Source organism: Anser anser, assembly GCF_964211835.1.
Source record: "Anser anser genome assembly, chromosome: 14".
Classification (NCBI taxonomy): Eukaryota; Metazoa; Chordata; class Aves; order Anseriformes; family Anatidae; genus Anser; species Anser anser.
This window is the reverse complement of record NC_139735.1, coordinates 19810282-19830692: the sequence shown is the minus strand read 5'-3', so window position 1 is coordinate 19830692 and position 20411 is coordinate 19810282. Positions and strand designations below refer to the sequence as shown.

At 50.1% G+C, this 20411-nt stretch overlaps 1 protein-coding gene across 9 annotated transcripts in view; it reads left to right on the top strand.

Annotated features, from left to right (window-relative positions):
• Positions 1 to 20411, top strand: part of HTR4 (5-hydroxytryptamine receptor 4) — a 166512-nt gene that overhangs the window by 36802 nt on the left and 109299 nt on the right. For 2 of the 9 annotated variants that reach the window (XR_014572241.1, XM_083798275.1), the window contains exon 1: positions 139 to 380. The exons of the other annotated variants lie outside the window; for them this stretch is intronic. The gene's annotated coding sequence lies outside the window, so the exon portion shown is untranslated. Of the gene's footprint in view, positions 1 to 138; positions 381 to 20411 lie in introns of those variants that run through there. 9 annotated transcript variants of the gene reach the window in all.

Below are 20411 nucleotides of genomic sequence, written 5' to 3'. Positions count from 1 at the left end.
ACCGGGGCGGGATGGGGGGGACCGGGGCGGTCTGGGGGGGACCGGGGAGAGCTGAGGGCCGGGAGGAGCCGGGGGGGCGGGGGGCCGGGCCGGGGCGGGCCGGGGGCCGGAGGCGGGCGCTCCCCGCGGGCGCGGAACGGCGGGGCGGGGGCAGCGCGCCCTGCGCTGCTGCCGCTCCTCGGCGGGCAGCGCCGCAGCCCCGCGGGCGGCCGACGGGTGGACCCCCCCCCCCCCCCCTTCCCCCGGTCCTACACCCCATCAGCACACCTACAGCCCTCCACCGGCCCCGGCCCGGGCATCCCCGTCCCGCCCCGCCGCCGCGATGAGGAGGCGCACCGCCCGGGGAGCCGCGCCGTGCGCCCGGCTCCGGCTCGGCGCTGGTAAGGCGGCGGCACGGCTCCGGGCCAGCCCCGGGGAGCTGGGAGCGGGGAGAGAGGGGATCAGGGGTCGGGGGGATCCGGGGGGACGGGGCTGGACGGAGGGGGGACGCCGGCGGGACTCGCGGGGTCGGTCCGGAGCTGCCGTCCCTCGTTCTGCTCGGGGCTGGCGCCGAGCACCGCACCTGTGTGAGTGCACCTGCCCGCTGCGGGGGTGAGGGCGGTGGGCACCCGCACTCGGTGGGCACCCGCACTCGGTGGGCACCCGCGCTCGGTGGGCACCCAGACTTGTGTGTCGTGGCCGTGCCTTTGTCTGTGGCATTATGTGGGCATCTGCGAGCGCCCGGAGTGTCGGTGTAGATTTGTGCCGTTGCTTTTGTTGGCATAGCTGGAGGGGAAGGCTGAGGTGTGTGAGTGCGGATAGCCAGCGAGGTAGGAACACCCCTCCTCGGGGTTCCTACTGGAATTTGTTACCAGAATGCGTGCCTGCTAGCTCTGATGCTACTGCGTCTGTTCAACTAGTGATATTCTGCAAACTGCTGGAATTGTCATCAGTGACCCACAGGAAGGCGAAAACCATTATTCCAGCTGGGACAGAACAGGAGCCTGATGCCACTGAGAAAGTTACCAGGGAGAGAGGCTTGTCGGGCTTTGCAGGAATAGGAAACATTGCTTAAGTGATGCTGAAGGAAGGTGTTTTCCAGGAGCAGAGCTGTGGGAATTCAGACAGCTCTGTGCTCTGACAGCCACGTCCCGGGGTCCACAGCGCAAAGCTTTCCCTGTCACATCCAGGCTGTCCAGGCTCTGTATCCGTTCCAAGCCCATGGCGCTGAGGCTACGTGTTTCGTTGCTGCTGAACGTCGACCTTGCTCAGACTTACTCCAAAGACGAGGGAAGTTAGCAGGAGTCCTATTCATTTTTAAGTGCGTTCAAGTACTGGGAGAGGAGCCAATTTGTGGATCTGACGCCAGGAGGGACGGAGCCGTGTCTGTGAATGAAAAACTGGTGTCATTTCCTCGAACCCCCAGAGCATCTCACCTAGCTCCAAAACAAACTTCCCCTATGGAAACTTCATAGAAGGGTGAGTAATTAAAACATTACACAGCTGCAAGTCTCTGCTGCTTCGGGGCAGCTAGGAAGGAGATCGGTCCCGGCTGATGGGCTTTAAGCTCCCAGACAGCAGTGGCAGTTGGCCTGGACCGTGCTTTGAAGTGTGTGATGTCATTATGACATCATTTCTTTTTCAAAATCAAATGCTTTTCTCTTAATGGGAATATTGTGCTGTGTTTCTTGGAGGAGAATGGTTTCCTCTGCCCCGTGTTACAGCAGTTGGCTACTTTTGCTTGGGATAGCAAAGGCAAGGTGGACTTTTCTACAGGGTTGCTTGGAGTTTGCTGTCATCTCAGGGCTGATGGATAGCCTGGGACGTGGGCAATCTCCAGGGAAGGCAGCACGGGGTTTTGCAGAGTGCTGCGCAGAACAGCTCCGGGGGCAGGTGAGTGGCCAAGGATCTGTGGGCATGCTCCGGGCAGGAGGGAGCCCGGCTCCCTGTGGTGCGCCCCCCAGGAGGGGGACCCCCTGCAGTGTGCAAGTAGCAGCACCCGCCTTCCAGCCTCTGGAAAGGTCTTCGCTGTTTCCTTTTTCCTCTCCCTGCCTGACCTCAGCACCGTCAATACTGTCCAGTAACTGAATTGAAAAACAAACATATGAGTGAACCTGTTTGTTTGCCTAAATAATAAGTATTTACACACCAAGGTACATTTATCCTATTTCTTTAAACAGTCCCCTGCTGGGGATAGACTTAAATAGGTTAATTTCCCCAGGACTTTGTAAACACAGATTTGAAAGTAGCAGGAGCAGCACGCTGAGTGCGCCCGTCCAAGCTCTCTAGGAAGCCTCCGAAGTTGCACGCGCAGCTCCTCTGTGCCAGCTGCGCTCCCGCGGGTGCCGTTGGTGCTTCGCTGCCGCCATGGCCTCCCCGTGCTCTGGAACCAGCTGGCACGTCTCCAGCTTTCCACCTTTGCTCCCCTCTTGCAAGTAGTGCCTATCTCCAGGTAATCTGAGGCAGGACAAAGAGCAAGGGTCTAAGTCCTCTGGGCGAGAGCTGCCCGCCTACAGCGAGTGGCAGGGGTTGCCAGCGGAAGGCAAGGAGCGATGCCTTCCCAGGAACGGAGAGAGGTGGCTTGACATGGCACAGAGAAGTGCAGGCAGGTCATGGTGAGAAGGATGCTGGAAAGGAGGCAGGAATACCCCACCGCTCCTCTGAGGACCCCTCGGGGCTCTGATGCTTTCTGCACTCCTCCATCCTCAGCTGGAGACAGCAGGAGGCAGTGCCTGGGGGGATGCAAGGACAGGAAGGGGGCCCAGATCCCGGTCCCACAGTGCTCTGAGGGGGTGGAAGGAGCTGAGAGCCTTGTGGTGAGGACAGTGGGGTCCTCTGCAGGGGCTGAGCGTGCTCCCTGCCATCTCCCTCGCTGTAGGAGCAGCAAGGGAAGGTCTGGAGTGTGTGCCAAGGAGGTGCAAGGAGGAAACATATTGCCTTGCACATCAAACTGTCACGCTACACAATATGGAAATCTTTGTTGTCGGTTTGTGTTTGAAACCAAAGCTGGCATTGGTGTGAAAAGTGAGGGACTGCCGTGCCGTCCTTTCAGCACTTGCTGGTGTACGGGAGTGGAGAATTGGGGTAGAGCGATGGCCCCAGGCCTGGGCCCATTCCCAGGTACATGTGCCCAGCCTGTGTGAATGGCAGCACTCTCCGTAATTCGTCATGCAGCCCTGCTGATTCACACTGCCTTGGGACCTAGCACAAAGCCTGTAGCGCACCTTGTAGAAACACAGAGTTCTGCAGCTAAACATCTCGCCGAACAGCGTGCGAAGTCGATAGAGCCTTGTGTGTCAGGGCATAACAATCGCTAAGCTCCTGAGGGTTAAAGAAAATCTTCCCTTATGGGAAAACTATTAATTAATTATCCACTTCTGGCTTCCCTAGCCCATTTACTGAAAAAGATGGTGATGAATGCCAAGTGAGAAACCATTCTCTGCTCTGACGTGCCAGTCCCCATGCTTGATTCCTCAGGTAGTTTCTCAAATCAAATGATAATAACAGTTCTTTGGAAGCCTGGCTGATTGCTCTGGGAAGTGGAGTGTTTCCCTCCAAATGCTGTCTGAAAAGATGCTGAGGAGCAGGGGGCACCCTTTCTACTTGACCTGCACTGACCCCCCAAATTTTATCCCAGCTGGTGATGGCAACTTCTACTTTCAGGTGTGCGCTTGGCCTCAGCTATCCTATCATCTGCTTATATAGGTATCATCTATATCTGTGCTGATACAGGAGAAGAGAAAGCATGGCATCATTCCTCACCATTAGGAATTACTTCTGGGGAGGGAGAGCAGGGCAGTCCCTTCAGGTCCCCAGAGAGTTGAACGTCAGCATAGTTTCTGCTACTGCCTCCTCTGGGGGCTGGGGGAGTAAAGCCACAGGAAAGGTAAAACGCACATCCAGCCTAGCTCCAGCTGCAGCTCGAGGCTGCTGCTGTGCGGGCACATGTGGCTGCTGGCATTCAGCTGGGCAGGCTGCTTTTAGCTGGGAAGAACCTCGCTGCCATGCACCTTATGGGGTGGAGGACGAAAGTGCTTCATGGCTTTCATGTTGAATCTCCTTCATGGCCATTTCCAGGGGATCCCTGTTCTCCCTGGTGCATTTAGGTGTGGGGCTACCTTTTTTCTGTAGAAGCTGGTGGTTATCAGCACGGCCTAACCCTCACCTTGGCGAGTGCAGAGTGCGGCTTATCTCCCATGGGAGCCTTTGCGTGGGGGTCAGGAGCTGGGAAAAGGATGCGCCGTCTGCTTGTTCTCTTAGCTAACATGAGACCGAAACCTGGAGTTTCAGAGCAGCTGACTTTAATTTGGTCATGTTGTGTAATTCCATTAGACTTATTGTTATTAGAACAAATAATCCAATTTAGGCCCCTCCTCAAGCCCAGTGCGTTCGAGCGGCTGCAGACACGTGGGTTACAGTGAGGGACGCAGTCAGCAATGCACAGCGGAAAGCAAATTACTCTGTAAGAAGACAAATAGGACTTCGAAAATTTTATGTGATTAGGGGAGCAATTAGAGAAAATAGCGGCAGGTGCACTCGCCCAGTGGCTCGTGCGCTGCTGGAAGGGGCGGTGGTGGGGCTGCTGCTCCCCAGGGCAAGAGTCATTCCCAAGCCCCCTGATCTGGTGTTTTGCAGAGCCGAGGTGGGAGCTTGGGGCCTCCTCCACTGTGCCCTCATCCCCTCCTTCTGGCCCCATTGGTGAAGGTATTCGCACCCACAGCAATGGCTTAAAAGACCCAAGAGAGTCAAAAAAGTCCAAGACCTCTGCATAGGCTTTGAAAATCAGACCCGTATGGTCCCACTCACACTCACCAGCTGCATCCCCACGCTCCCGCTGCCTCCCCCCGAGCTCAGGGCCCGGCTGTTGGTCCCTGGCTGGGCGAGAGCCACGCTCAGCCAAGCACCAGGAGGCTGAAGTCATGGCCAGTGGCTGCTGCTGCCCTCCATGCTGCAGCAGCACCGCTCACAGCCGTGAGCACCAGAGCCACCACTCTACTTGGGCTCAGTGTGCCCTGAGTCGCGCTGCTGTGAGGCTCATTTTTTTACTTTTTTTTTTTCCCCTTTCAGTTTGAGACGGTAGAGACAAGTTCTGCCCTTAGTATAGTTCCCATGGAGATGGATTTGATGCCGTACGTTACAGGGGGATGAGGCACAGTTGGATCTCTCCTGAGCCAGCCGTTCCCCCCGGGTCCTTGGCACGATGTCCCTCCCAGTGGGAACCTCAGCCGCTTCCCAGCTGGCTCCTGCGCTCCTGGAGGGGCACAGGGTGGGGACTTAACTGAAAGGTAGGTTCCTCAGTGTGCCCATCCAGGTGTTTGGGGAACACTGCCAACTCTCCAGGCTGTCCCCATCTCTGGCACTAAGTTACTGTGTGTATATATATATATATATATACCTATATCTGTCTGTATCAGAAGTACTCAAGGGTCAGGAATGTGAGATTTCTGGGCTCTGCCCACTGCTGCAGTGCTGTCCTCTGCTGCTGCCCTGCCCAACTCTCTTGCACGCTCAAGTCCCAGTTTTTCAAGCCACATGGAGGGTACAGACGGTGTGTCCGTTCCTCAGGAAGGAGTTGGTTTCCACCTTCATGCCTGAAAGTGCTTGAAATTGGTAAACTGTGACATTATTCCTTTCAGCATCTGAGCAGCCACTCTCACAGCATCCATGAAAAGCTCACAATACTCTCTTCAAATGCAGAAGGCTTTATTTGGACTGATGGATGGTAGATCCTGTGAATGAATTCTTCCATGCAGGAGTCCTGGCTCATCAGGCAAGGAGGTGTCCTGAGGTGCCCTGACTCCAGTGGGGCGCCTCAGCTAAACAAGGTGTGCGCTACTGGGCCCTTGTGAAGTGAGTGGCAAGGTGGGACCCAGGTTGTTATAAGGACCAGAAAAGTTGCAGAAAAATGTTTGTGGCAATCTGCTGAATTGCTGGCCTCTTTGATGGTGTGCCATGGCTGTGTTAACATTAGGGAAGTCATCTCTGTCACCATTAAAGCCTTTCTCAGAGGTCTGCCTGAGGACTTGAAAGATGCAGCTGATTTTAGATGAGTCAAAGCAATGGAAGATACTTCCTTTTTATGGGTCCTCCATGGGGATGTTACAAAAACATGTTTTCCCTAACAGGAAAAACTACCGAGCAAAATTTTTATCATTCAGCAGAGAAGGTAAAAAGGAAATAAAATATGAAAAGCGAAAAGCAGTCAATATATACACAGAAAAATAAGGGCAGGTAATAGCAATGAATATAATTAGAAGTTAGAACATGCAGTTGCCTGATAAGGGAGGCTAAAGGAATCAGTGAAATGGTAATGAGAAGGAGGGTTAAAGATGAAGAGAAAGCATCTTCCAGGCATGTTAGAAATCAACAGGATGCTACATCCAGAAAAACTCTTTTGCTGGATGCACATGGTAGAGTCGCAACAGGAAAAGAAAGCTCTAAATTCAACTCCAGCATATGCTGGAGGTTATTCTCCAAATCACCCTTCTCCCTGGCAAGAAGTGCCATCTACCTTTGCTATCACCAGACTTCCAGCTGAGAAAAGGTATTGGCCAGCAAGTCAAGTAGCATAAGTTGTCATGATAATAATACCACGGTCTTACCCTAGTGCATTTTTTTACTCTACACCTTTCTCTGAAGACAGCAGCTCCATTATTTTCTTCTTTTAGAAGGAAAGCTGAGAGAAAAAGGGACTTCTCCAAATCACTGTTAGTGGTTAGTATCAGAATCAGGCATAACCCCCTGGCATGTGCTCTGGCAGTGTCTGTGGTGCAGGTGACACACTGTTATTGTGGCGATACGCTGGTTTATGCCAGTGACAGATTATCACCCTATGAGCAATCGCTCCCTGGGGGTGCTATTCCATGGAAAAGCAGATTCCAAAGTGGAAAATCTTACCCACCCCAAAGCCGAAAGTAATATTATCACTAGTTTCATCTATGGATATTTAAAGCCAGAAAAGGACTTCTCTGATCATCTTATCCGTTCTCTTACCTACAAATGAAAAATACAAACAAAAGAAAAGCTGTAGCTAAGGAAATGTCTTCATGATTAACTCCAAAATATCAGATGGGGAATGATAAAAAAAAAAAAAAAGAAAAAAAAAAGAAATAAACCAGTTGTTTCCTTCAATAACAATAGAAAACAAAAACAAAAACACAACTGTTAAAATTCTCACTTGACTGTGAGGATTTCTCAACAGCCCATATGAAAGTGTCTGGAAGGACAGAATGAAAGGAAATGATTTTGGGCAGCAGTTTGATCCCTTCCTGGGGCAAACTCCAGGCTGTTCCTTGGGTTCTGTTGTGTGACAAGACCTTCTGGTTGATGCAGTGCCAGGTGGGGCATGTACAAGGAGAGAAGAGAGTCTGGGTGAGCTGCTGGAGACCAGACCTGGCATGCTGTGTTGTGCACCTTGCTTTATGAGTGCAGCCATTCGAATTAGCAGGGTGCCTTGCAAAGTGAGGTCCTATTCATTGGGTAGAAGGTGAACCAGGCTAAATTCTTCTCATTAAGCTAAGCCTGTACATCAGTGGTGTTGGCCTTGACTGTGCCAAGAAAGATGTCAGCCTCTGAAGGTAGACGGTATGAAAAGCAGTCATGGTCTATTAAAATCATAGAATGACAGAATATCCCGAGTCGGAAGGGACCCACAAGGATTACCAAGTCCAGCTCCTGGCTCCACACAGGACCACCCAAAAGTCAGACAGCACGTCTGAGGGCGTTGTCCAAACACTTCTTGAACTCTGGCAGCCTTGGTGCCATGACCACTGCCCTGGGGAGCCTGTCCCAGTGCCCAACCACCACTGGGTGCAGAACCTTTCCCTAACACCCAGCCTGACTTTCCCCTGTCCCAGCTCCATCCCTTGGGTCCTGTTGCTGTCCCCAGAGAGCAGAGCTCAGCGCTCGCCCCTCCGCTCCCCTCGTGAGGGAGCTGCAGGCCGCCATGAGGCCTCCCCTCAGCCTGCTCTGCTCTGGGCCAAACAAACCAAGGGACTTCAGCTGCTCCTCATACATCTTGCCCTCCAGACCCTTCACTGTCTTCATAGCCATTCTTTGGCCACTTTAACCATTTTATGTCCTTATACTGTGATGCACCAAACTGCCCACAAAACTCAAAATGAAGCCGCACCAGAGCAGAGGACACCCACTTCCCTCAACCAGCCAGTAGCGCTGTGCCTGATGCACCCCAAGCCAAGGTTGGCCCTCCTGGCTGCTAGGGCCTGCTGCTGGCTCATCTTCAACTTGCCATCAACCAGAACCCCCAGATCCCTTTCCACAGGGCTGCACTCCAGCCCCTTGTCCCCCAGTCTGTATTTACAGCCAGGGTTGTGCCAACCCAGGTGCTGAATCCAGCACTTGCTCTTGTTACACTTCATACTGTTGGTGATTGCCCAGCCCTCTAATTTGTCAGGATCTCTCTGCAAGGCCTCTCTATCCTTGATGGAGTCAACAGCTCCTCTCAGTTTAGTGTTGCCCACAAACTTAGTTAGCATACCTTTGAGTCTTGCATCCAAGCCATTTAATAAAACATTAAAGAAAACTGGCCCTGAAAAGGAGCCCTGTCAAACTCCACTAGTGACTGACTGCCAGCGTGATGTAACCCCATTTAAGTGTCTGGTTTTAAATATCTCCATTGGTATGCTTCAGTCATTTCCCTCGAATCTGTACTCCGCAGATTTCCCTTCACACTGCGTAGAGATATTTGTGTTTCTGAATCTCACTGGTTTTTTGGTTATTGTGATGCTTTTCCATAGTAGTCACTGGTCATAGCTGCCAGGTTGTAAGCTTCTGCTTTTCACAATACTGTAAGTTTTTTATGTAACCTATTTTACTGCCGTTAAAGATAACAAAAAACGTTTTTACAAATACATCAACACAAAAAGGAGGACTAAGGAGAATCTCCATCCTTTACTGGATGCGGGGGGGAACTTAGTTACAAAAGATGAGGAAAAGGCTGAGGTGCTCAATGCTTTCTTTGCCTCAGTCTTTAGTGGCAAGACCGGTTGTTCTCTGGATACCTGGTACCCTGAGCTGGTGGAAGGGGATGGGGAGCAGGATGTGGCCCTCGCTATCCATGAGGAAATGGTTGGTGACCTGCTACAACACTTGGATGTACGCAAGTCGATGGGGCCGGATGGGATCCACCCGAGGGTACTGAAAGAACTGGCGGAGGAGCTGGCCAAGCCGCTTTCCATTATTTATCGGCAGTCCTGGCTATCAGGGGAGGTCCCAGTCGACTGGCGGCTAGCAAACGTGACGCCCATCTACAAGAAGGGTTGGAGGGTAGACCCGGGGAACTATAGGCCTGTTAGCTTGACCTCAGTGCCAGGGAAGCTCATGGAGCAGATTATCTTGAATGTCATCACGCGGCACTTGCAGGGCAACCAGGCAATCAGGCCCAGTCAGCATGGGTTTATGAAAGGTAGGTCCTGCTTGACGAACCTGATCTCCTTCTATGACCAAGTGACGCGCTTGGTGGATGAGGGGAAGGCTGTGGATGGGATCTACCTTGACTTCAGTAAGGCTTTTGACACCGTTTTCCACAACATTCTCCTCAAGAAACTGGCTGCTCGTGGCTTGGGCTGGCGTACGCTTTGTTGGGTTAAAAACCGGCTGGATGGCCGGGCCCAAAGAGTTGTGGTGAATGGAGCCAAATCCAGTTGGAGGCCGGTTACTAGTGGAATCCCCCAGGGCTCAGTGCTGGGGCCGGTCCTCTTTAATATCTTTATCGATGACCTGGATGAGGGGATCGAGTGCACCCTCAGTAAGTTTGCAGATGACACCAAGTTAGGTGCATGTGTCGATCTGCTCGAGGGAAGGAAGGCTCTGCAGGAGGATCTGGATAGGCTGTACTGATGGGCTGAGGTCAACTGTATGAAGTTCAACAAGGCCAAGTGCCGGGTCCTGCATCTGGGGGCGTAACAACCCCAAGCAGCGCTACAGGCTGGGAGATGAGTGGCTGGAAAGCTGCCTGGCAGAGAAGGACCTGGGAGTATTGGTTGATAGGCAGCTGAATATGAGCCAGCAGTGTGCCCAGGTGGCCAAGAAAGCCAACAGCATCCTGGCTTGCATAAGAAGCAGTTGGCCAGCAGGTCTAGGGAGGTGATTGTCCCCCTGTACTCTGCTCTGGTGAGGCCGCACCTCGAGTACTGTGTTCAGTTTTGGGCCCCTCGTTACAAGAAGGACGTGGAGGTGCTCGAGAGAGTCCAGAGAAGGGCAACGAACCTGGTGAGGGGTCTGGAGAACAAGTCTTACGAGGAGCGGCTGAGGGAGCTGGGGTTGTTTAGCCTGGAGAAGAGGAGGCTCAGGGGAGACCTCATCGCTCTCTATAGGTACGTTAAAGGAGGCTGTAGAGAGGTGGGGGTTGGTCTGTTCTCCCACGTGCCTGGTGACAGGACGAGGGGGAATGGGCTAAAGTTGCGCTAGGGGAGGTTTAGGTTGGATATTAGGAAGAACTTCTTTACTGAAAGGGTTGTTAGGCATTGGAATGGACTGCCCAGGGAGGTGGTTGAGTCGCCATCCCTGGAGGTCTTTAAAAGACGTTTAGATGTAGCCCTTAGTGATACGGTTTAGTGGAGGACTTGTTAGTGTTAGGACAGAGGTTGGACTAGATGATCTTGGAGGTCTCTTCCAACCTAGACGATTCTGTGATTCTGTGCTTCTGAATTACTCCCATTTTACACAGAATTGCACAGCGCCTATTTTAGCTGCTTAGCCTTCATATAAATAAATAAGATTTTCAAAAGCATCTGTGAAATTATAAAACTCAAACCTATTTTCTATGTGCCAGTGACATGCAGAGCCCAAGTTTTACTGAGGATTACATTGGGAAGTGTTGTAAATGCTATAGAAAGCCATGGCAGCTCAAAGGAAGTAAGAACTTACTTTATGTTTCAGTTTGCTTTTTTAAAATAAGGTTTCTAAGAATTGATCTTAGAGTGGCTTAAGTTAGCTCAAACTAAGAAGGAATTGATCTAAGCTGAACCTTAGCTGACTTTTAAACAAAAATTAGTACAAATGTGCATATCCTAAGCATTAGAAACTAAAAGGTCTTGAGGGACATTTAAACAAAAAAATGTCTATATTAAGTGGATTCCAGGATTTACTCTGAAGCCAGTGTTTTCTGGGATGAAATCAGGAGAGTTACTTTATAGCCATGGGGATGCTGTCTGCTGGAGACATGACCTGCTTAATTTCTCAGGAGGATATCGCAGGTCTGTCCTGCCTGATCTTAGGCAAATAACTGGGTTCCCACTACTGCCAGCGAGGAGAAATAGGAGAACTTTGATACCTCAGCTTCTCGCTTGAAATTTGGCAGGAAGAGCACAGCAGGTCCCCAGGAGTAGTAGGTGCTGCTCATCCTTCTGCAGCCTGCAGGACACTGCTCTGATGGTGGAGCAGCCAGGTTCACCTCACAGCTCATCACTGTGTGATGCCATAAAGCCCCAGAGCATCCATGGGAAACAGAAGGTCTTCTTAGCTTCCATAGGCTGCATAAATCAGTAAATATTCCCTGATGTGCACAGCCTTTGTGCCTAGCAGAGCAGAACAGGGAGGAAGTCAGAGGCTGGATGAGGCTGGTAGCAGGTGACTGAATATCTGGGGCTTGCATCACCCTTCTTACTTCTAGGAGATTTCCAGAGAAAACTTTTATTTTGTGAAGGGACTATAGAGTGAACACACTGGGGGACATTTGCAGGGTGCACAAGACTCTTCTGGGTTAGATTTGCTTGTGACATGCAGTGCTATGGGCCTGGGCTTCACCCCTTTGCTCTCACCCCATGAGGGTGGGTGAGAATTTGGTGAAAGTAAAACAGGACCTGTGGCAGAGAGACCTACTGTGTAAGCATGTAATGGCCAGTTGCTTGAGGCCTGTTGCTGCTGGTGGAAGATGGAGTTTGCCTTCCTTCCTGCTTTTTGCTTTCATCCACTTGTTTAAGAGCTTTGCTGGTCAGGGGAAAATCACAGGAGCCAATTAAAATCTAATTGCAAAGACGTATTTTAGGAGTACATGATTTTCTGTATGCCCTGCTTAGCTGTATGATCTCATTGATCGGAACCCTCTATTACAGCTCATGGAAGAAAATGACCAGCCCTATCTGCACTTCTGTTTACTTTTAATATGATAAAGCAAGCAATACTTGCACAATGTAAAATATAACCAGGAAAGCAGGAAATCGGTGGTAGAAGGGAATTTCCTCTCTTTTGCCCATTGAGTTCAGGATTTCTCCAATCCACTGGGAAACTGTTACCACTGGAGGAAGCAACTGCTGAAAGAGAGGAAAAAAAAATGGGCTCCTCATGAGAAACCATGGTGTGTGGGTGACAATCTGCCATGAAGTCAGGGCACAGCGGGTGCAAATATCAGAGAAGACCTCTGTGCAAGGTAAATTTTTAGCTCCTGGAAGAAAAGCGTGGCTACAGGCAGCCAGCACTGAGCACTCTCCTGTCTTGTCCCTATCAACATCACGGAGCCCTGACTAAAACTTCCCCTCAGTATCTGCAGAACCCCCTTAAAATAGGGGCCTGGTGGTGTCCTGTGGCTAGTGACTAACCCCTGAGGCCCCCCTGTGTCAATAGCTGTGGTGTGCCCCATCTTCCAGGGCCCTTCCTTGGGCAGCTGCTGGAAAGTCCTTCCTAAATGCCACATGTGCACCAGGCCACTCTCTCTTTGCATCCTCTTTCCTATAGAATAAAGTACTCCAACAAGGAATATCTCCTTCCTGCATGGCTCCCTTGAGCACCAGCTCTCAGCCAGCTTTTTCTTAAACTGTTTTAGCCTAGGATGGGTGTGAGATTGTCAATTCAGTTCTGGGTCAGGCAGAAGGAGAAACATGGGCTCTGGTCACTGTGGATTTTGCAATTCAATGCAACATGCTTCTCGCATGAGACCATAATCTTGTGTTTTGCTGAGGTGTTTATTTTTGATTTATACAGACACTTTAGAAATGCTGACATGGGGATTTGGGTTGTTTTTCCCTGAAAGTGTTGATAGCCTCTTCAATAGTAACTTTAAAGTTTTTGTTCTGGAATTAACACAATAGGGGGCCCAGAGTGATCTTTTACATTATAATGCCATGACAATGGGATGCCAATAAACTGTCATGAAACTCATGATGCTGCCATTGTTTGGTGTATAAAAGCTGGTTGGTAAATATACATTGCATGAAAAAAATCTCCTACTCAGCAGATTGTGCTTCCAATGAATTATGTAGGAGACATCAAAGAGAATTAGGGCTTTATTAAGGACTAGCTTCTTCAGACTAACTATTGTTTAAAAAGAAGGATTTGGGGCAAATACTTTTTTTGGTGTAAGAGCTGAAATCACACAGGTTCACTTTGCTCATCCAGGACATCATCCCGCTCTCGCTTTAAAGCTGAGAAGGTCACAGGGACCAGAAGGGCGCTCGAGTTGCCGTTAAGAGAGGAAAGGACCCAGAGCAAGATAAGGCAACGAAAACTCCAGCGTGCTCCTCAGTGTCATTAATACTTCACTGGAGTTAGAAATATCACAATAGTTAGGAAAGGTGATAAACTGAGTAACTCTGATAGCAAATATTGGTAGGGAAATGCCAGTGAAAGCGAAAATGCTACACCTTAGTCCAGGAGCTGCAGACTCTATTAATAACTAAAGAGATTAGACAGAAGAAAGAGTGCTGCATGTAGATTTTGATTTATGTTATTATGTTTCAAGATAGTACGTGTAGGAAAATTACATTTGGCAAATAAATTGGCTTTCAGCTCTTGCACCAGCCCCCAGGTGCTGCTGTGAGGTTTTGCCTGAAGACCTGTCTCAGGATGTTTTCAGTCTGGTTTGTAAGCTGCAGAGGTGGTGAACAGATCCCAAGTATGTGCAGGTCTGGTCAGGACTGAATGCTTATTTGAAGTGAGGACAGCTCAGCCTGGTGCCATCTGGGGACTGGGCAAGTAAGGGAAGAGTTGAGCTGAACCATGTTGGAGCAGAAACTCCTTCTGCGTTGGAAAAGATGACTCGTTGGTTTCCTGGAACAAGCACAGATGTTGCTGAGTAGTTACAGGGAGAGGTAAAAAATTAAAAGGTGGGGAGTAGATTGTGAGGAGCATGGGCTGCATATGGATGTGCAGAAAGCTCTGAGACCTCCTGGAAGGATGGGTGAGTCCTCAGCCTGGTCTGCAATGGGGAAGCTGTTCCTTCTGAGCACACAGCAGCTTTTTTAGGGTCTTTCACTCTTCCTAAATTGTCTCAGGGAGAATGTCCTTGTTAAAAAAAATGGTTTTTGGTCACATTTTTCTGATTAGCAGGGCTGAAGCCACTATGAGGTGGATAATGGGAGGTGGACAGGATACAGCTGAGCCAGGTGGTGCCAAGTTCAGCTTCCCTGCTCAGTCTGTGCCTGATCACACAGGGATTTGGACAAGGCTGCCAGCTTTGCTTTTAAGGAAGTCTTCAATTTTCCTTTAACCCTGTGTGGGGAAAGAACTTTTAATTTCAGGACCAGCTTTAGAGTCATCTTCTCCAAAGGACAGTGCTGGGGACCAGGTAGCATTTTCAGGTTCCTCCCATTTGCAGTGCTGGTTGGATATGAGGGGACGTGTTCAGTAACCGCACTGAGCCAGGTCTGCTTACCAGGGATGCTGAAATTTGCTTGATGAGTGATGAAACAGGCTTTGAACACTAATTTATATTTCAGGTTACTTTGCAGTTCTTGGTTAAAGTCAATAATCGCATGTTTTGCATTTGATGTAACATAGGTACACACCTTCCCCATCTTTCACCTGTACTCAGGGCCCTGTGAGGAGGATTTTGGAAACCTCACCTTGTGGGGTTCCGGTGTGGTGGGGGGCACAGCCCCTGTACTCCCCTGCTGCTTTGCTAATCCCCATGCTGCCCTGCCCTGCTGGAGCCAGCCCCATGGCAGCAATTGTTATGCTGGGCAGAAAGAAGGGCAAGGAAAAAACTTGGAGGCAGGCGAAGGTTTACCTGTAACCGAGTGTCTTCTGGCTGCTTGGCACTTTGAAAATGAGAAGGGCTGTGGTCTGAGAGCACTCACCGTTATTTATTCTAGCAGGAATGATAATGGTGGCAGCAGATTTAGTGCCTCTCTTTGGCTCATCGGCATTTATCCCATTCTGAGAACTCCCCGGCCTTCCCCTCCTGGCATCGCTGCCTGATGGATGAGCTGAGACGTGTGCTGGGTGGCTGGTGCTGCAACGTTTCCCAGTCGGTTCCTCTGTCTTCCACAGCCACATCCCTCTAGCAAACATCTGATCCTTCACTACTCTTTGGGTCTGTGGACATTTATCGTGACAGCTTTTGTTTATTTAAAAACAGAAAAAAATAGCAATGAGAGCCCAGATCAGGGATCCAAATATAGGGAGCCCAAGAGAGACTCAAAGCTCTGATCTTGGCACAGGAGAACATTTTTAGGTGATGAAGAATTAAAAAAGCGTGGCTAAAAACAACAGCAGCAAGAAAAGCACCCCAGAGACATGTGCAGAGAAAAATGACAAACAGAGTGCACACTGATTATCATCCTTCACCAATGCTCCAAACTCAGGCAAAAATAGTGTTGGGACGCCGCGCAGCAGCATCCGCACTGAATCAAGCATCGCACTGCAGCTCCCCCTCCCCATCGTCACAGCCGTGAACTCAGTCTGCCCTGGCCACCAAGAGGTTGTCTTCCCTAGGGGGTTGTGTCCAGACAGTTTTGGATGGGTCTTTGTGCCCTGTGAGGCCCCCACCGCCCTCTGCATCACGAGGCAGAGGAGTCTCTCCTCCTCGGGGAGGAGACTGCTCGTAACAGAGATCTTCTTCCCGTCAAGTAGCGAAAGAGATGGGTGGCAACACCAAAAAGGATTTTTAATTTTAACCCCAGAGCATTTGTAGGATTGCTGTGGAGCATGGAGCGATGCTCATTCCCTCCCTTTACAGCAGCGAGGTGGGTCGTCCACATCTCCTTTGGAGACTTGGTGGGAAAAGGTCTTCACCCCTTCAGCTTTCCTCTGGCCAGCCCTCTACAACAGCATTAATTAGACAGTAAAAACCTAGCTGAAGTTTAAATTCCTGTGCCCCTCTGCACTTTTTTAAACAATGAATGAATTAGGATCTCTTTTCTGCTTGTGTTCAGGAAGGCAAGGGCTCCTTATCTGCCATGCTGCTCTGTTGTTAACAGGGGAAACACCGCCAGACTATCTGGAGCCTCTTCTCTTGTAAACTTGTCTCCTCATCTATCTAGCCTTTGCGAGCAATGCTAAGCCCTACCAGAAGCTGTTAGCAGTGCTTGGGGTGGTCAAGGAAACAGTGTGGGCCAGGGAACCTGGTCTGCCAAACTCCTACATTATCAGTGCAGTTACAAACCGAACACCGTGCCGTGTGGCATGGCTGTGGTTCCACGAGAGGACAAATGCAGCCGGAGACACCGAGCGCCCGGTCAGAAACACGAAGCACCAAGTTGTTGCACGGCCTCTCTCAGCCGTGTAAGTTTGTCAGAACCTTTTACAGCGGAGTTGTTTTGTCCTGGCAGGCAGTATGCCGGGCCGGGTCCTGTGTGTCCCCCAGGCGCCGCAGCGCTGGGGATGGAGCACAGGGCTGCAGACACGGTGTCGTGTGCCCAGCCATGCAAGGAGGGTGAGATGACGTGCTTGTTGCTCAACATCAAGATGCCATTTTCACTGTCGGCTGCGTACACATATCATATGAATGAGCATGAAGCCACAGTCATACATACAGGCTTGATTATAAATACAGACAGCTTTCCTAAACAGATGTTAAGATCGCGCTGCATCAGGGTTTCTTCTGAGCCTTCCCTAGCACGTGGCGAGCTGCTCTCTGGGGAACCAGAGGTGTGTACAGAGATCTGCTGGCACGGCTTGTGTGTGGTGGCTCTGTGGCATGCCGCATGCCAGCAAATGCCACCTCCTCCTTTCTCAGGCCCATTTCTGAGAGCAGTGCAGGTGTGCTTGCTACAAGGCTTTACATGGTGGTGGGACAGGATCAGTTGCCATGAATGTAGGATTTTCACCACAAGCCTGTGGCTCTCAGTCACCGGTTTTCATACCCGGGAGGCAGAGATGCAGGAGGCAGGACCCGGGTGCAGTCCGCTGCCTGTAGCCCGCTGTGTGGGCCAGCCCTGTCGCACCCGAGTGCCCAGTCGGACCAAGTGGTTCTGAACGTGGATCCAGGGCAGAACTCCGCGATGTTTCTCATGAGACTTCCTCTAGGACTCATGCTGTGTCTGTCACAGGGCAGCTCTGTCACGGAAGGCTGATGGACCTGATGACTATGAGCTCCCGAGGCAGGAATTACTGCACACAAAACAGATGGACAATTACTGATTAGGAAGGTATTGCATGGAAAAGGATGTGAAGCACACATAAAGCGTGGAAACAACAAAATCCACTGATTAGTGCTGAAAAAGAGTCAAGAGCAGATCTCACACGGAGGAATGCAATACGTAAGGCAGGGAAGGAGTCCTTCCCCAGCGCTCTTTTCGGGTTGGGAATAGCACTTCAGGAAAGGTGCGGATCTGAGAGCAGAGCAGGAGAGCAGGGCCCTGCTCGTGGCACTGCTCACCAGTACAGACCCGTCTGCAGAAAGGAGAGCAGTAATAGGTCTGTGTCTACTAGGGGTAGGAAAAGATGTCACAGCAACAAAATGCAGCCACAAAGATTTAGGGTGGACTGTAGAAAAATCTCTATGCGTACTCCCCCAGGATACTGCTTAAGGAGAATGCAGAATCTCCATCCCTGAATGTCATCTACAGTGGACTAAAATACAGTTGATTCTGATTAAACAGCTCCTCAGGGTCTCCCTCAGCCCCTTTTCCCTGTCTGATTTGTCTCTCCATGGCCTAAGAATCTGTTTTCCACTCCATCTGAAGAGAAATGTGGAGCTGAAATAACTAAATGACCGACCTAGCAGATTTCCATTATTATTTTTTATTTATTTATTTATTTAAAAATGAAAAATGGAAACTTCCTGTAGGGAAAGTCTAATTTTAGTGTGATCTGCTCTTTGTGAAACAGCCAAGATTGCAAGGAAAACTCATGGGGAAAAATTGTTTACTTACCGGATCTGCTAACTTGATGGTGAAGTCTTCATTGGATCTGCTAGGTTGGTGGTGGTGAAAGATTTTGATTCTGTTTTCCATTAGGATGTTCTTCCTTTGGTTCAAAAGCAGGGTTAAGTGTAACAAACCAACGCTACAGATAACAGGGAGGAGATTGTTTCAGCTGAGTGTTTCCTGTTCCTCTTTGCAAGGGCAGTTTATGCTTGTTGCACAGGTGTATTTAGCAGGTGCACTGTAACTACAGGCACTCCTGCCTGCTTACCGAGTGCATCCAGGATGCATAGGCACACGCCTCTTGGTGCTCATTCAACATGTAGCTCCCAGCAGCTGCGCTCCTCCCTGTGAACCTGGAGGAGAAGGAACCAAACCTGACTTAGGGCATGACCAGGGCTAACCTTATTTGTGCTGCTCCATTTCATGGTGGGCTTTGGAGAAGTCCTTCTTCTCCCTGCCCTGCTCACAAGCCAGGTCTGAGACCTTGGCTCCCTCAGCAAGCAGTGAGCTCATGAAAGTCGTGGGCTGTCGAAGCAGCATTGCATATTGGACTGGTTCAGGGAAGAGCTGGGTAGCAGAGGCTGGGCACTATTTGTTCATCCAAGAGAAGTGCCGTGATAAATGGCTTTCCACTTCCCTCTCTCCATGTAGAAAGGATTTATTTATTTTTTCAAAGTTCATCTTCGTTCACTAAACAGGGGGGGATTATAAGAACATGTCTCTAATTTCTACCATTAGTGGCATATATGCAGACACAAGGTTTGGGGTAGTCACCAATCACACCATTTACTGCTTATTGCAATGTCCCAACACTTTCCCTCCTCCCTCACCATCCCAAAGCAATTAGCAGGGAATTCAGCTGCTGCCTGAATGGACACATTTTCAGCAATCTTCCTTAATTCTTTATTTACTGTAAAATAAGCAGGAAAAAAAAATGCAAAATCAGTTCCTCTTCTGCGGGTGGATTTGTTCTCTTATCACATCTCAGACTCTCTCCCCTGCCCTTTCCCCAACTGTATCCTGATTTCTGATGAGCTGTGATGAAAAGCAGGCAGGAAAACATCTGATTGCTGCCTGTGAATTCCTCGAGTGAACCTATTTCAGAGGTAACTGGCATGACAAAAGGCGAGCAATTCTCAATCAGCACTCAGAGCTGATAGCATCCCTTCCTATGTTAGACAGCAACTTGTACCAAGCGTGCTGGATCATTCATAGCAGGACATGATGCAGTTTGCCACCCTGCAAAGAGAAAACGAAATACCCAATCCATTGCTTTAAATAAGGAAGGTTTTTAGCAGTGGGGATGGGATAAGGTGAAGCAGTAGCAGGACTGGCTGAGGCAGGGGGAGGGAGGGAAGGAAGTGAGAAAGGGCTGAGAAAGCCGGTCTCTGCTGTATTGGTTGATATCTCCCTTTTTAAAGAGCTCCTTGAACATCACTGCTTCAGGAGTTACATACTCTGCTGTGAGCAGAGGCATCAAAACCTGGCCTTACAGAAAAGGCACCGGCACAGAGGTCTCGCTGACATTTCCTTTTGATGCTCTGCATGCTCCAACAAACACTCCACAGGTCTTTGCAGCGGAGGAGTTACGCCTGAGGGAGAACCTTCCCCTGCTTTCAGAAAACAGCGAGGAGATGGCAACGAAGGTGTTCGTGCTGCTGAAAAGCTGTAAGCCAGCTCTGGACAGCTGGAGGGCTCAGGGGGCTCTCCCCATCCTGCCCTTCAGCCTGCCTTCCTTCCCCTCCTCTGCCTTCCCTGCTTGCCTGGGTGGGAGCAGGAGCAGGAGCCGGGCTGCACTGTGCACAGGGCTGCACCAGGCATCTCAGGAAGTCACGTGTGCTGGAAGCTTTATCACAAAGATCCAATCAGTTATAAATAAAATTTGCATTGAACCTTAATAGCAAACCACTGACAGCGTGACCTTCCCCGTCCCTTCCCAGCCTCCTCTGTAGACCGTCATTTCTCTTTTATCGTGGTTGTTTTAAATCGTATTCACCTGTCGCAGCTTCCTGAGCTGGGTGAGAGTGGTGTGATGGTTTAAGGCAGCTCCACAGTAGGACAGAGAGGCAGGAGGTGAGCTTTGCTGCACCGTGGGCAAGAGGTAGCAGTGGGAAGGGCTGGCAGCACTTCCTCTGAGAGGGCAAAGAGCTGAATGCTGTACTAGGGAGATGTCCCCGGTGCAGCTGAGAACAGCATTCCTGGCTTTTCCTTGTCCTGAAAGTCAGTGAAGAACAATTTTGCTAATACGATGAACCGAAGTATCTAATTCAGTTTGCTGTTTATTCATGAGCATGTTCCAAAATTTGGTATGAACTGATTATGCATCTGAAAAAATCATTTGGCAAAGAACAATATTTATGCATTAAATCTACTCTACCTGGATACCTT